This window comes from Alnus glutinosa, chromosome 14 (genome assembly GCF_958979055.1).
Source record: "Alnus glutinosa chromosome 14, dhAlnGlut1.1, whole genome shotgun sequence".
In the NCBI taxonomy this organism is placed as follows: domain Eukaryota; kingdom Viridiplantae; phylum Streptophyta; class Magnoliopsida; order Fagales; family Betulaceae; genus Alnus; species Alnus glutinosa.
The window spans coordinates 5,739,036-5,752,285 of NC_084899.1; positions in this window are offsets into that span (position 1 = coordinate 5,739,036).

Sequence of the window (13,250 nt, forward strand, 5' to 3'; positions counted from 1 at the left end):
GAGGATTGGCAGATTCGGGAAAGTCAAAGATCTACCCTTTGATTGACAGGTTGATTCGCTTAGTATTGACTCTCTCTGTTTCTATTACGACTACAAAACGAGCTTTTTCTGCCATGAAACTTATAAAAACTAGATTGCGTAGTAGAATGGAAGATGAGTTTCTTGCAGGCCATATGGTAGTTTATATTGAGAAAGAAATTGCTAAGCATTTCACTTCAGAGATGATAATGGATGAATTTTATTCTATTAGCAATCGTCGTCGAGCATAATTTGAAGGAGAAGCTATGTTTTTTGGGATCTTTGTTTTTTGTATATGTCTATAGAAAAATAGGAAACTTGTGTATTTTAAAGGAAAGTTATCTTTTCTATGATATGTAACTTTTGTATACAGTAATGACTTATAATTTAATATATAATTAAGACTTTTATATTTTTTATTTTACATAAACACATACAAACACACACAGAAAAAAACTACATGTATTTATGTACATATATAGTTATGTATTTATATAAGTTCGTCCGATCGTCCCCCCTTACTAAAAATCCTAGTTCTGCCCCTGATAAGAATGACTTGCATCAACAAAATGTTTCTTATGAAAAAGAAGTCAAAAAAAGAAGAAGAAATATTCCAACTAAAGTGCACCCAATTCAATTGAGTAAAAAATTATTAAAATTACCACACACACAATAAATAAATAAATAAATCAGTCTTTTAGACGAAAGAATAATTCATAAAAGCAAGTATGTGTATAACTGTTAAAACTTTTTAACAAGGTTATTTAATGGATCAGATATTTAATTCCAAAAACAAAGAAAAAGAACCTTTAGTAGTGCGTATTAAAACTTCTCAGCATTTCAAGATTTTCCTTTTCACTCAATGGAATATCAACTATTCTTTTTCCTATTTAAGACCTTTTGTAATGTAATCAACTATTGTACTTATGGCCATATAAAGATTAAGGGATGATTCTGAGCCTCCAAGCTCTATTTACTTTTCATTCAATTTGGAATATCATAATGGGATTTGGTTTACAGCACTAGAGTTGTAATTTTTTCAACGATCCAGATTTAATTTCACTATCTCTACTTTTCATGAAAAACTTGAAATTTAATTTGAACCATCTAAAAAATTATAGCTCGGTGTTGTAGTTCTTATGACAACACCTAAGCCAAATCCATCATAATGGAACCTGAAAGGCATTATCAATTTGCTTTGTAAAGAAATTGGCATAATTTTGACTGTGCAATCTGTCAATCTGACTTGTGCCTCTTATGATTGTACTATTGGGTTAAATGCATAATTAGTAAATGTGGTTTACCTCTTTATTAAAAAGAAATTTGAGTTTTAAAAAAGAATAAAATTTATACTTGTACTTTACATATTTATCAATTTAATACCTCCGTTCATATATCGTCAAAAAATTTAACAAAATGTTTGTCATGTAAATAAAAAGTCATGTAAGCTATGAAAAAAAAAAAATGGCCTGAGCATCTTTGACGTCGCCAGTTCTTTAATTTGTCTCCTTCCAGACTCCGGTGTAGGAGGTTTTTGTCCCGATCATTCATCTTGGGAAATCTCCTTTCTTTGAGGGGCTACCTATGACCGAAGACTACAGTGAAAAGGTTGGAAATTTTCCACTCATAGAAGGGGAGAAGCAGGGAATGTTGATAGGAGTGGAGGATGTTGCAGATTTGAAAGCTAAGGGTTCAAAATGCTTGGTGGCAAGGTTGGGGTCCCTAAGCGAGTCAACAAGGAGGCATTCAAAAACTCCTTACTCGCATTTGGCAGACAGTGGGAGATATTTTCTTCAAGGAAATAAACGACAATCTTTGGTTGTTCAAGTTTGAGGAAGATGGTGATAAAAGGAAGGTTCTTGAGGGCCGCCCTTGGTCCTATGATAGAACTATCATAATAATTGACGAACTTGAAGGAAAGAAGCAGATGAAGCTACACCACACTCCGATCTGGCTACAGGTGCACGACATGCCTCTTGAATGTTCATACAGAGGAGTGGGGACTAAGATCGGAGAATCCCTTGGTCAGGTAAAAGAGGCTGCTGTGGTAGATGACGACATAGGTTGGGGCCGATATTTGAGAATAAGAGTGGTGATTGATTTGTATCAGTCCTTAGAACGTGGTCGGGCTCTTATCATTGCCAGGGAGTCTTGTTGGGTGCCTTTTAAGTACGAGTCCAGCATTCTCCTTCAAATGCAGAAGGATCCTCCGATCCATGAGACTATGGGTTGCCCAATACCATGATCTAAGAGAGCTAACCACAAAGAAGGTGCAGAGGGCTGGGGCTCGTGGATAAGGGCAGATGACTATTCCAGAGCCCTAAAACAACTCGAAGGTAGCTAGGCGGACTACCACCAATCTACTTCGACAGCGAATGCTGGTAGTTTGAGGGCTACAAAGTCTACCCAAAATGGAAGCCATTCCCAATTTGGTAACTTACATAAGGGAGTGAATTCTAGGCCGAAAATCACGGAGTCCCGATCACCCGCAGACCACAACGTCTCAGAAGGAGAGTTCTCTGCAAGGAAGGACAGAATTTATGGGCAACGCATCCTTGAAATAATAGTGCCAGATGTGCCAACGGTAACTAGGGATTCTCTCAATTTAAATACAACGATTCGGGATAGAAAAGGAGCGGGAAAAGGAGGTATGAAGGGCATACTCGGGAGGGCTGACAAGGGGCCGGTTTTGAAGTCAAAGATCATTAGGGGCCCAGTTTATAGGCCCAAGTCCAGCTCCCATAATGAATAGCGTAAAGTAGTCCAGCTGGCAAATCATACAGGAAGACACGACAACCATACTGTTCATGCAAACAGTACGTCGAAAATTCTAGAAAACCTTTAGGGTAAACTTGAGGAGCCTAATCTTGTATCTATTGATGCTAGTGAGACTAAATCCACGGAAGTGGCTCTTCATGACCAGAGCAATAGTGGTGGAGTAAGACAATGGAAGAAGCTGGCACGGGGGGGTTCGTCTCGACCACTGGTGGAATCTTCTTCCAGGGTGCTTCCTGAGAAGCGAGGCCCTGCAGTGCTGGATCAGGAGAGTGATGACTCTGTTCAGAAGAAAAGAGAGAGAGAAGGTTTGTTCCGAAACACCTTATTGATGTGGGATCATCGGCCGCGGCTGCAGGGCAGCATTGCTGAACCCAATGAGTTGTTTAGCATGGAACTGTCGAGGGCTTGGGAACCTTAGAACAGTTCGGAATCTTTACCAAATGGTAAAGGATAAGCGTCCAACCTTTTTGTTTCTTATTAACTTCATTTTCAATCTCAAGACTAATAACTCAAGCTTTTTTTTTTTCTTCTTTAACTTGAAGCACAATAAGCATATAGGAGTGACAATGCGGGCAAATAATAACCGTCTACATCTGCTATCCACACATATCCATTATCTGCGTGAAAATGAGGACAGATAATAACCACTCACATCCGCTATCCACACATACATCACTACATTTACTATTATCTCAAAGCCATACTTCACTATATTTACCTTTTTCTTTTTCATTTTTTTGGGTGATCCAAATCTCGATTACTCAATGAGTCAATGACCCTCTATGGCTAATAATCGCGAATTGTATAACAAGTGAAATCTTAATTTGTTTAAGCTTGCATATATATATATTTGGATAGTAATCCAAACATTCATTAGCTCATATGTTGATAGCGGATAATAACCGCATTTAATAATCACGTGAATGCGGATAATAATAATATGATATGGATACGGATGCTGAAAATTGAAATTGACTTCTAAAATAAATAGCAAGTGTGTGCTTAACGTGTCAAAAAAAATAACAATGCTGAAAATAAATGACACAATAATTTTTTGTTAACGAAGTGGAAACTCAATTAAGAGAAAAACCACTTCGGGGCTGCCAAACCCAGGATATCCACTATTCAAAAGACAAAGCTAGATACAAGATACTAACACTCACATATACCCGATGCAGTGGTCGTACCTTGCTCTCTAACGTGTAACCCAATACGAACGCTTCCCAACCAGGTCTCCTACATGAAGGAGTCTTCAATGGAATCCTTTACCTTAGGGCCAACCCCAAAGATAGACTTCAGATGTAGTGCAACAACAACATACTTGCAATGGCTTCAGAGGAAACTAAATCAGCTCAACAATCTTCAAAATAACTTCTCTTAGCACTTGTGGAATTCAATACCGAATTCTTGCAGTTCTTAATGCCCATAGGCCTCTATTTATAAGCTGAGGTGCAGAATGGGCAACTGCTGTAATATGTACGGACGCCGTCCGGACGGTGAACCTGGGCCGTCCGGACGGACAACAATGCGACAGAATTTTTCAAGATTTTCGCTGAAAATCTTTCCTGTTTAAGAGCCGTGTCCGGATGGTGAGACAATGTCATCCGGACGGTCGCACGTCCGCTGCAAGTAATTTCCATATAAGGCTTCATGCATCCGGACCATGGGGGATGAGCGTCCGGACGGCTGAACTTCAACACGTAATTTCCATATCTGCTATGCGAGCATCCGGACCATGATAGGCAGTCGTCCGGACGGTTGAAGTCGAATCGACAATTTCCTTAACTGATGAACGCGCGTCCGGACCAAGGCTGACTGTCATCCGGATGGTGATGTTTGAATTGAGATTCTTGCCTTATGTATGAGTGCGTCCGGACGGGAATCCACGTCATCCGGACGGTTGAAGCAATCTTCCCTTAAATTGAACTTGGAAAGAATCTGAAGCTGATCAATCATTGAGAGGCGTCCGGACGAGCTGCTGAGACGTCTAGACGGATACAAGCTGGAACAGTAGCTTCTCGATACAATAGAGGTCCGGACGGAAAATGCACGCCGTTCGGACGGATGATGCTTGGTCTGAATGGCGTCTGGACGGTAAGGCACGTCGTCCGGACGGATGGAATAGTGGACAGATGGGCGTCCGGACGGGATGGCACGATCGTCCGGACGGCTAACAGGGACTCTGAAAACTTCTGGCTTGATAACCGTGCAGAATCTTCTGACATCACTCTAAATAGTGGAATCCCTGATAAAAGCATCTTTACAAACAAGTGATTTTGTCTAAACACAGAATGAGGTCAATCACAAACTAACAAATGCGAATACTTAAAAGTGATAACTACATCCGCATTTTCACTTGTTAGTAGTAGTGACAGAGATAGAAAAAATAGTCACCTACCCAAAAATAAAAGAAAATAAAATAAAAGATTCATAAGAAAACAAGCAACCAAATTAAAATGATTAAAAAAATAATTTTTTCAAAAATTAATTGAAGGCTTTATTGGTTTAATTACAATATTAAATTTTCAAAAATAATTTTTAGAAATAACAATTGAACTGAAAGAATGACAATTTCGAACAATTGTTTTAGTATATACTTGGGTCAATGCTGACATGAACTATATATATGATAATAAGAATGGCTTACATCAACAAAATATTTCTTATGAAAAAGATTTCAAAAAAAAATCTATTCCTACTAAAGTGTACCCAATTCAATGGTTTAAAAAATTATTAAAATTACCACAAAAAAATAAAATAAAAAATCAATCTTTTAGATGAAAGAATAATACATAAAATCAAATATGTGTATAACTGTTAAAACTTTTTTACGGGAAATGATAAACAGGGTACGGTTGTCCGTCCCCTGTCCATCTTTTAATATTAAAATAATATATTATATAAACAAAAAATGAAAAATCAGAAAGGATAAATGAAAAAAAATATATATAATATATTATTTTAATATTAAAAGATGGACAGGGGACGGACAACCATCCCCTGTCTATCATTTCTCCTTTTTAACAAGGTTATTTAATGGATCAGATATTTAATTCCAAAAACAAAGAAAAAGAACCTTTAGTAATGCGTATTAAAACCTCTCAACATTTCAAGATTTTCCTTTTCACTCAATGGAATATCAACGATTCTTTTTCCTATTTAAGACCTTTTGTAATGTAATCAACTATTGGTCTTATGGCCATATAAAGATTAATGCTCTATTTGTTTCGGTGTAAAATGGTTTCTAAAAATTGATTTCAGCATTTTCCAGTGTTTGGTAGAGGCGAAAATAATGGTCAATCGAAAAATAATTTCTGTTTGACCAAAAATGTTTAGTAAATTTTAGAAAATGAATTACGCTTTTTAAAAGCGTAAATCATTTTTCGTAGATGGCAGGCGTAGTCGACCCACTTTTAAACGACACAGTTGACCTTTACGTTCAAACAGTTGACTATCGCCCGATTTCGACAAGCCAGATTCCGGCACTGGTCGGTGCCGGAATCTGAAAAATTATGTCGAAATCTGGTGACATTTGGCCATCGTCGTCGGATTCTGGCGATATTGTGCTAGATTTCAGCCATCTTGCCAGAACAGCCAGATCCTCGGCCATCTGGTAGGGATCCTGAACGGATCCCGCCCTTCTGGCCAGATCCGTCTGTTCTGGCCGAATCCCTAGCCAGTCTGGCTAGGATTCTGTTAGATCTAGCCATTATGGCCGGCATTTGGCCAAGACAGCGGGTTTTCGGTCAACTGGTTGGGATCCATATGGGTCAAGTATAAAAAAATATTTTTATATTATTTTATATTAATATTTTTATGTTGTGAATAAAATTTAATTTTTTTAAATTAATATGATTGAATAAAAATATAAAAAAATATTTGTAATTTTTCGTACGGGCCAAACACCGAAAAATGATTTCGACGGAAAATATTTTGAGCTCCAAGCTCTATTTACTTTTCTTTCAATGTGGAATATCATAATGAGATTTGGTTTATAGCATCAAAGTTGTAGTTTTTTCAACGGTCCAGATTTTATTTCACCATTTTTATTTTTCATGAAAAACTTGAAATTCAATTTGAACCGTCTAAAAAATTATAGCTTGGTGCTGTAATTTTTATGACAGAACCTAAACCAAATCCATCATAATGGAACCCGAAAGGCATTATCAATTTGCTTTGTTAAGAAATTGGCGTAATTCTGACTGTGCAATTTGTCAATCTGATTCGTGCCTCTTATGATTGTACCATTGGGTTAAATGCATAATTAATACATGTGGTTTACCTCTTTATTAAAAAGAAATTTGATTTTTAAAAAAGAATAAAATTTATACTTGTACTTTACATATTTATCAATTTGATACCTTCATTCATATATCGTCAAAAAATTTAACAAAATGTTTGCCATGTAAATAAAAAGTCATGTAAGACCACTAAAATGTTGAAACGTATACAAAATGTCACATCAACTTGATACCTGACAAAAAAAAAAAAAAATACTAAAAGAAAAAGCTTTAAAAAAATAAAGGTGGTGGAAAGGGTGGCTCCCCCCTTTTTCGCCTCCTGTGGGTGGTTGAATCACCCCTTCACTTGGGAGTGGGGGGTCCAACTATTCCTAACAGAGGTTTTGGAGGGGGTTGGACCACCTTTAGCCTAGATGGTAGCTTGACCACCCACTTAAAGAGTTTTGAGGGTGGCTCAGGCCACTCCTCACCTGGAGAATGATTTGACCAACTCTGAGATATGTTTTGAGGTGACTCAAGTCAGCCTGAAAACTCTCTAAGTGTAACACCCCGATAAATTAATTAACTTCACGAGTTGACTCCCAGTCAAATTTCATAAGGAATAAGACTAAAAAATCTCTAATCCTAAAAAATGGAATGTACTAAGCAACAAAAACACGTATTTCTAATATTCTATAAACATTAATAATTACAACTAGAACATTTACTAATAATCATTATAATAATTGAAATCCTTGTAATCTACACATCAATAATAAAAGAAGATTCAAACTAAATCTTAATACATAAACACACCTCAAGACTCAAAGTCTACAACATCACTCAGAAAACTACTAACTACCATGAGCAGCCGACAAAATCCTGCAATTAGCCCTCAAGCGTTAACCAGATTGTTATCAACATGCCAAACGACCACAATTGCCTCAAGGTCTATCTCGAATCTGACATCTATCATTTGGCCAACTATAAAACAACACATGTTTTACATTTGAAAAAGATATAAGAATAAGTCCAGGACTTGGTGAGTATAGACGCACAAGATTACAGATTATTGTATTTGTGAACTCAGTTTGAGTAAAAAGGTCATTTACCTTTACCAGACATTAATATGCTATATATATACATCAATTATAAACTTATAAATGCAGTTTATATATATATAAGGTACATGATGATAATTAAGGAACATGTCATAGTATATTTTATATGGTTTATTAATATCTTTAACCCCTTGCTTGAAAATAGATCAGGTGGTCTCAATGACTCAACCTACTGTACGTTAAAGGTTGAAAACAGATCATTCATAACATATGAAGAGTACGTGAGGCCACACAACCCCAAATGACAACATTTAAGTACAACGAACCAATCAAGGCTGCCTAATTAGATCGACCAAGTTTTCTAGTTCATGTTCCTTTTCTTTTCTATTTTTCCAACAACGAAAAAAGAGTAGTTTAGGATTCTTAGAATTTGAAAATGGCGTAATATATAATCAGTGATCACAGCAAAAATCACTACTTGTCAATCTTCCTCCGCCAGATTCGTCGCATAAAGAGAATTTGAAAGAGATGACGGTAAAATTTAGGGCGATGTTCCCGGAAGGCCTTGATAGTGATGCCCATAGATGGGTTCAAGGGGTAAGTCAGCTGTACTGAAACTGAAGTTTATTGTTTTTCTTTTTGCTGTTACTCTCGTTTTAAGCCGGATCCACTAAGGCTATATACCACCCCACCATCCCACTATATATCCTAACATGATATATATTGCACTTGTTTAAAAAAATAAAAAAAATTAAGGATTGATTGATAATGCTACGTCATCCTCTTCCTCACTTTCCCACCACTTCTTTTCCTCCCTCCTTCAAACCCCGTTTGAATGCGCCGCTCACAGAAAATATATATATATACACTTTAACCCCCTCCACCGGGAAGTATACCCTTTATTTTTTTTTTATTTTTTTTTTTTGCCTTTTGGCGTCAAATGTTCAAAAATTGATATTCAACCCCCTTAGGTATCTAACCATGGCAAGTTAGATTCTTGGTCAACTTTTTTAGTGTTTTTGGATGGAAATTAAGCTAGTCACATGCGTCACAGACTTGAACTCTCAAAAATTCTCGAGTTTTACAGTGTCAAAAAAAAAAAAAAATAGAAGAAAGAAAAGAAAATTAAAAAAAGGGTTAAATCCAATATATATATATATATATATTATTATTATTTTTTAAAATGAGAGTGGTCGAGCCACCCCTTTGGCCAAATAGGGTTTGAGGATGGCTCGACCATCCCATTTTTATTTTATTTTTTGGTTTTTTGTCTGTTCTTCTTTCTTATTTTGGATTTAGCTTCTTTTTTTCTTTTTTTTTTTAACACTTTACCTGAGAGCAGTTTAGTTTATTTCTTTCTTATTCTATCTCTTTGGTAAACTTAATTGACTTCCATTGCTTACTTTGATTCCAAGGCCATTTGAAATCCAAAAAATAATTTTTTAGTCATCCTATATATTTTCATTTTTGACTTCCTATCTAATGGTTGTGTCAAATTGGCATCCGTCGTGGTTTGATTATTATGCACATACAAAATTAGTCTTCAACGTCAAAATTGAGGTGCTGTGCATTTAGAAATTCAAGTGGCATTAAAAGATAAATTCGTGATAGTGTCACTCATTTCAATATTATTTAATTTAACCCCCTTTTTTGCGTGCCAAGTATGAAAGAGCTAATGGTCAAACCCTTTTTTCTATTCTATTATTTTTAAGATAAATATATAATAAATTTATGAGTCGATGCGATTTAAATTTTGTCATTCACTTTTTAATTTTAAACATTAACTCCCTCACTTTTTCGCGTTTTTGAATTGGGTTATTCCTTACATTTTCCATCCAATCTTGCTAACTCCATGAGGCTGAGTTACCTGTTGTCCACGTAAGCGTCCACAACTCCTCCAAAAAACGTCGTTTCATTTTTGGCTTTACAACTCGGCCCCAAATCGTTTGTGTTGGAATCTGCAGGCACTTAAAATTTCTTTCAACAATATCAATGACGAAATATAGAATACTCTGGAAAACACAAGGTCATATCGTCCATTAACTCAAAAATTGGTCTGTGTGTTTGTCGTCTCCGTAGTGGCTTGTGCTGCTGTGGAAACCATTCTAGTTCGTTCCGATCTGATTTTTGTACCATCTTCGACTCCGTAGTCCTTGGGTCGAAGTATTTTCTTAGTCTTTTTTTCTCGGTTTTTATGTTGAAATTTTTCCCAATTTAGGGGTTTAGATTCATTTTTCCAAAGTGATGTTGGGTTATGAAATGATGCTGTGCAACAACTTTACATACTTTGTTATTGTGGGGTTGTCTGTATTTGAATGTGGATATCTGTCGGTCGTTGGATGCTCAATTTCTAGGTCAGGTGGGCCAGATGTGGATGTTGGGATTGCTTGAAAGTGAGATGGTGGGAACAATAAATTACTCAAAAATGTTTGTCTTTAGGGGTAGTTGAGAGAATAAAGGAAGAAGTTAGCATGTGGGGCAGGGGGTCGGGTTCGGTTTTCAACATTTGTGGTTCCTGAGTTTTTCGATTTTTTGTGAATTTTCCCACTTAATGTGCGTGTTGTCACACATCTTTGACAGAGTGGTGAGGTTTGTGGTGCTTAAGTTTTTCGTTTTCATGTTAGTAATTTTTGAACATATGCAACGTATAGTTAACATTGCATGTAAACTTATCTCGTAAACTCTACCTAATCAAAATCTTTTTTTGCCCATTGTTATAATTGTCAACAACTGATAGAACTCAAACTCTTATTCATCTAGAATCTCATATGTAGATATAGTCGATATAACTATTCACCACGGTGGAGTAGTGCAACACTATCTTGGGCTTATGTATGTTGGGGGTACGACAAATTTCATCAAAAAGTATGATATTGATTTCCTTTCGGTGTGGGAAGTTGAGGATCTCGTTAGAGACCTTGGGTATGTGAAACTGGTATAAGATTGATGATAGTGACATTGATGAATTAGGGAAGCCATTGACAAATGATGAATAGGTAGTAGATTTTCTGAATATTGTTGAAATATATGAATTGGAAGGTTTTCACATATATGTTGAACATAGGGTTGATGTGCCAGACATCATTGGGGAAGTACTACTCTTGCCACCGGCTGGACCACATCCTGATGAGCCAGATGGTGATGTTCAAAATGGCCATGTGAATGAGTATGCAAATGTTGGCAATGCTGAGGGGAAAGCCGAAAATGTTGAAAGGGTTGCTGAAAATGTTGAGGGGGTTGCCGAAAAATACTGAGTCCTTCCCAAAAGTTGATGGAAATGTTGGCCATGCTGAGAGGGATTATATTTATGTAGATGTTCAAGTGGTACAGATTGCATCAAAAACTTCAAAAAAGAAGGCTGCCACACGTTCAAAAAAGAAGGCTTCTGTGAGAAAACCTAAAGTTGTGGGGGAAAAAAATGGGATTGCCAAAGCTGATAGGCATGGCACTAGGAAAAGAAATAAAATGCGGGCTACCACTGCTAGAAGGGGTCAAGATAGTGGTTTGGCAGATGTAATAGCCGAAGAAGAACTACAGTTGAGTGATTTTGAGATAATTGATGACGATGAGGATTTGTTCGCAGTTAAAGAACCCATTAAAGATGATTACATGGATGCTTGGTGGGGGAAGTTTGTAGATTCTAAGCATAATGCAAAAATTCCAAATGAAGATGATGAAGTGTACTATGATAGTGAAGACTTGGTGAGTTTGGATGGGTCCAGTGATGAGGGGACATGTCGGAAAAAAGAAGAAGAAGGTATCGCGAGTTCAATAAGAGACATAACATGCGAAGACCAATTGTGTTAGATAAGGGGGACATATTTACTGATACTAGTGTCTTTAAAAAGGCAATAAAATGGTATGTTGTGCAACATGAGTTTAATTTCAAATTCAAACACAATGATAGGGGGAGGGTGACTGCAATTTGCAAGGAGCAAGATTGTACTTGGAGGATTCATGTATCTTTAGATGCGAAGAAAGAAGCAATGCAAATTAAAACCTTTGCACCAAATAATCAATGCGGGAACCAATACGAGAACAAAAGGGCTGATGTGGAGTTTCTTGTCGCCAAGTACACGCCTGATTTCAAGGATGATCCCACATGGTCTCCTTATGCATTATAACAAAAGGTTAAAAGGGACCACAACATTGATGTTCCCTTAAGGCGATGTTGGAGAGCCAAAAAAATTGCATTGAAAAAAATCTTTGGTTCTCATATGGAGCAATATCGCCGTACAGGGGATTACTGTGAGGCCATTCTGAGGTCAAATCCACGTAGTAGTGCATACGTGAAAATGAATGGACCCTGCTTCCAGCGAATGTATGTATGCTTAGATGCATGCAAGAAGGGTTTCAAATATGGTCGTAGACTAATCTTGAGTTTGGATGCTTGCCATCTCTAAGGGGAATATAGGGGTCAGTTGTTGTGTGTCATTGGGAAGGATGAGAATGATGATATGTTCCCCATTGCGTATGCGATAGTGGAGGCTAAGACCAGGGTTTCTTGGGAGTAGTTTATAAGTATTCTTATTGATGATATTTATGATGGTAGTGGTGAAGGTCGCGGCTGGACTATTATGTCTGACCGACAAAAGGTGATTAGCATGAATCATGTTTACATGTTTATTGCTTTTTTTTTTTATTTTATTCTTTTTTGATTTTGTTAGCTTTATTAATATATTTTTGTTTGCATATTTGCGGGGTCTTGGCGATGCAATAGAACATTTGTTGCCATATGCTAAGCACTGATTTTGTGTACGTCACCTACATGCAAACATCAAGGGAAAGGGATTCAAGGGAAAAGCATTCAAGGATGAATTGTGGGCAGCTGCACGGGCATCAAGTGCAACAGTTTTTAAGCATCACATGAAGGTGATTGAAAGTATGGATGCTCTTGCCTATAAGTACCTTGATGATGCCAACCCTGCATCGTGGTCTAGACATGCATTTTCTACCCAGTCCAAAAGTGACATGCTTCTGAATAATCTTGTGGAAACATTCAATGCATGGATCAAAGAATCTAGGGACAAGCCGCTCTTGACCATGCTGGAAATGATTCAGTGGCAGTTGATGACAAGATTCCAGCAGAAGAGAGACGGAATCCGATCCACTATGCATAAAATCTGTCCCAAGATTCAGAAAAAAAAAAAAAAAAAAATTAGAAAGATCAAAG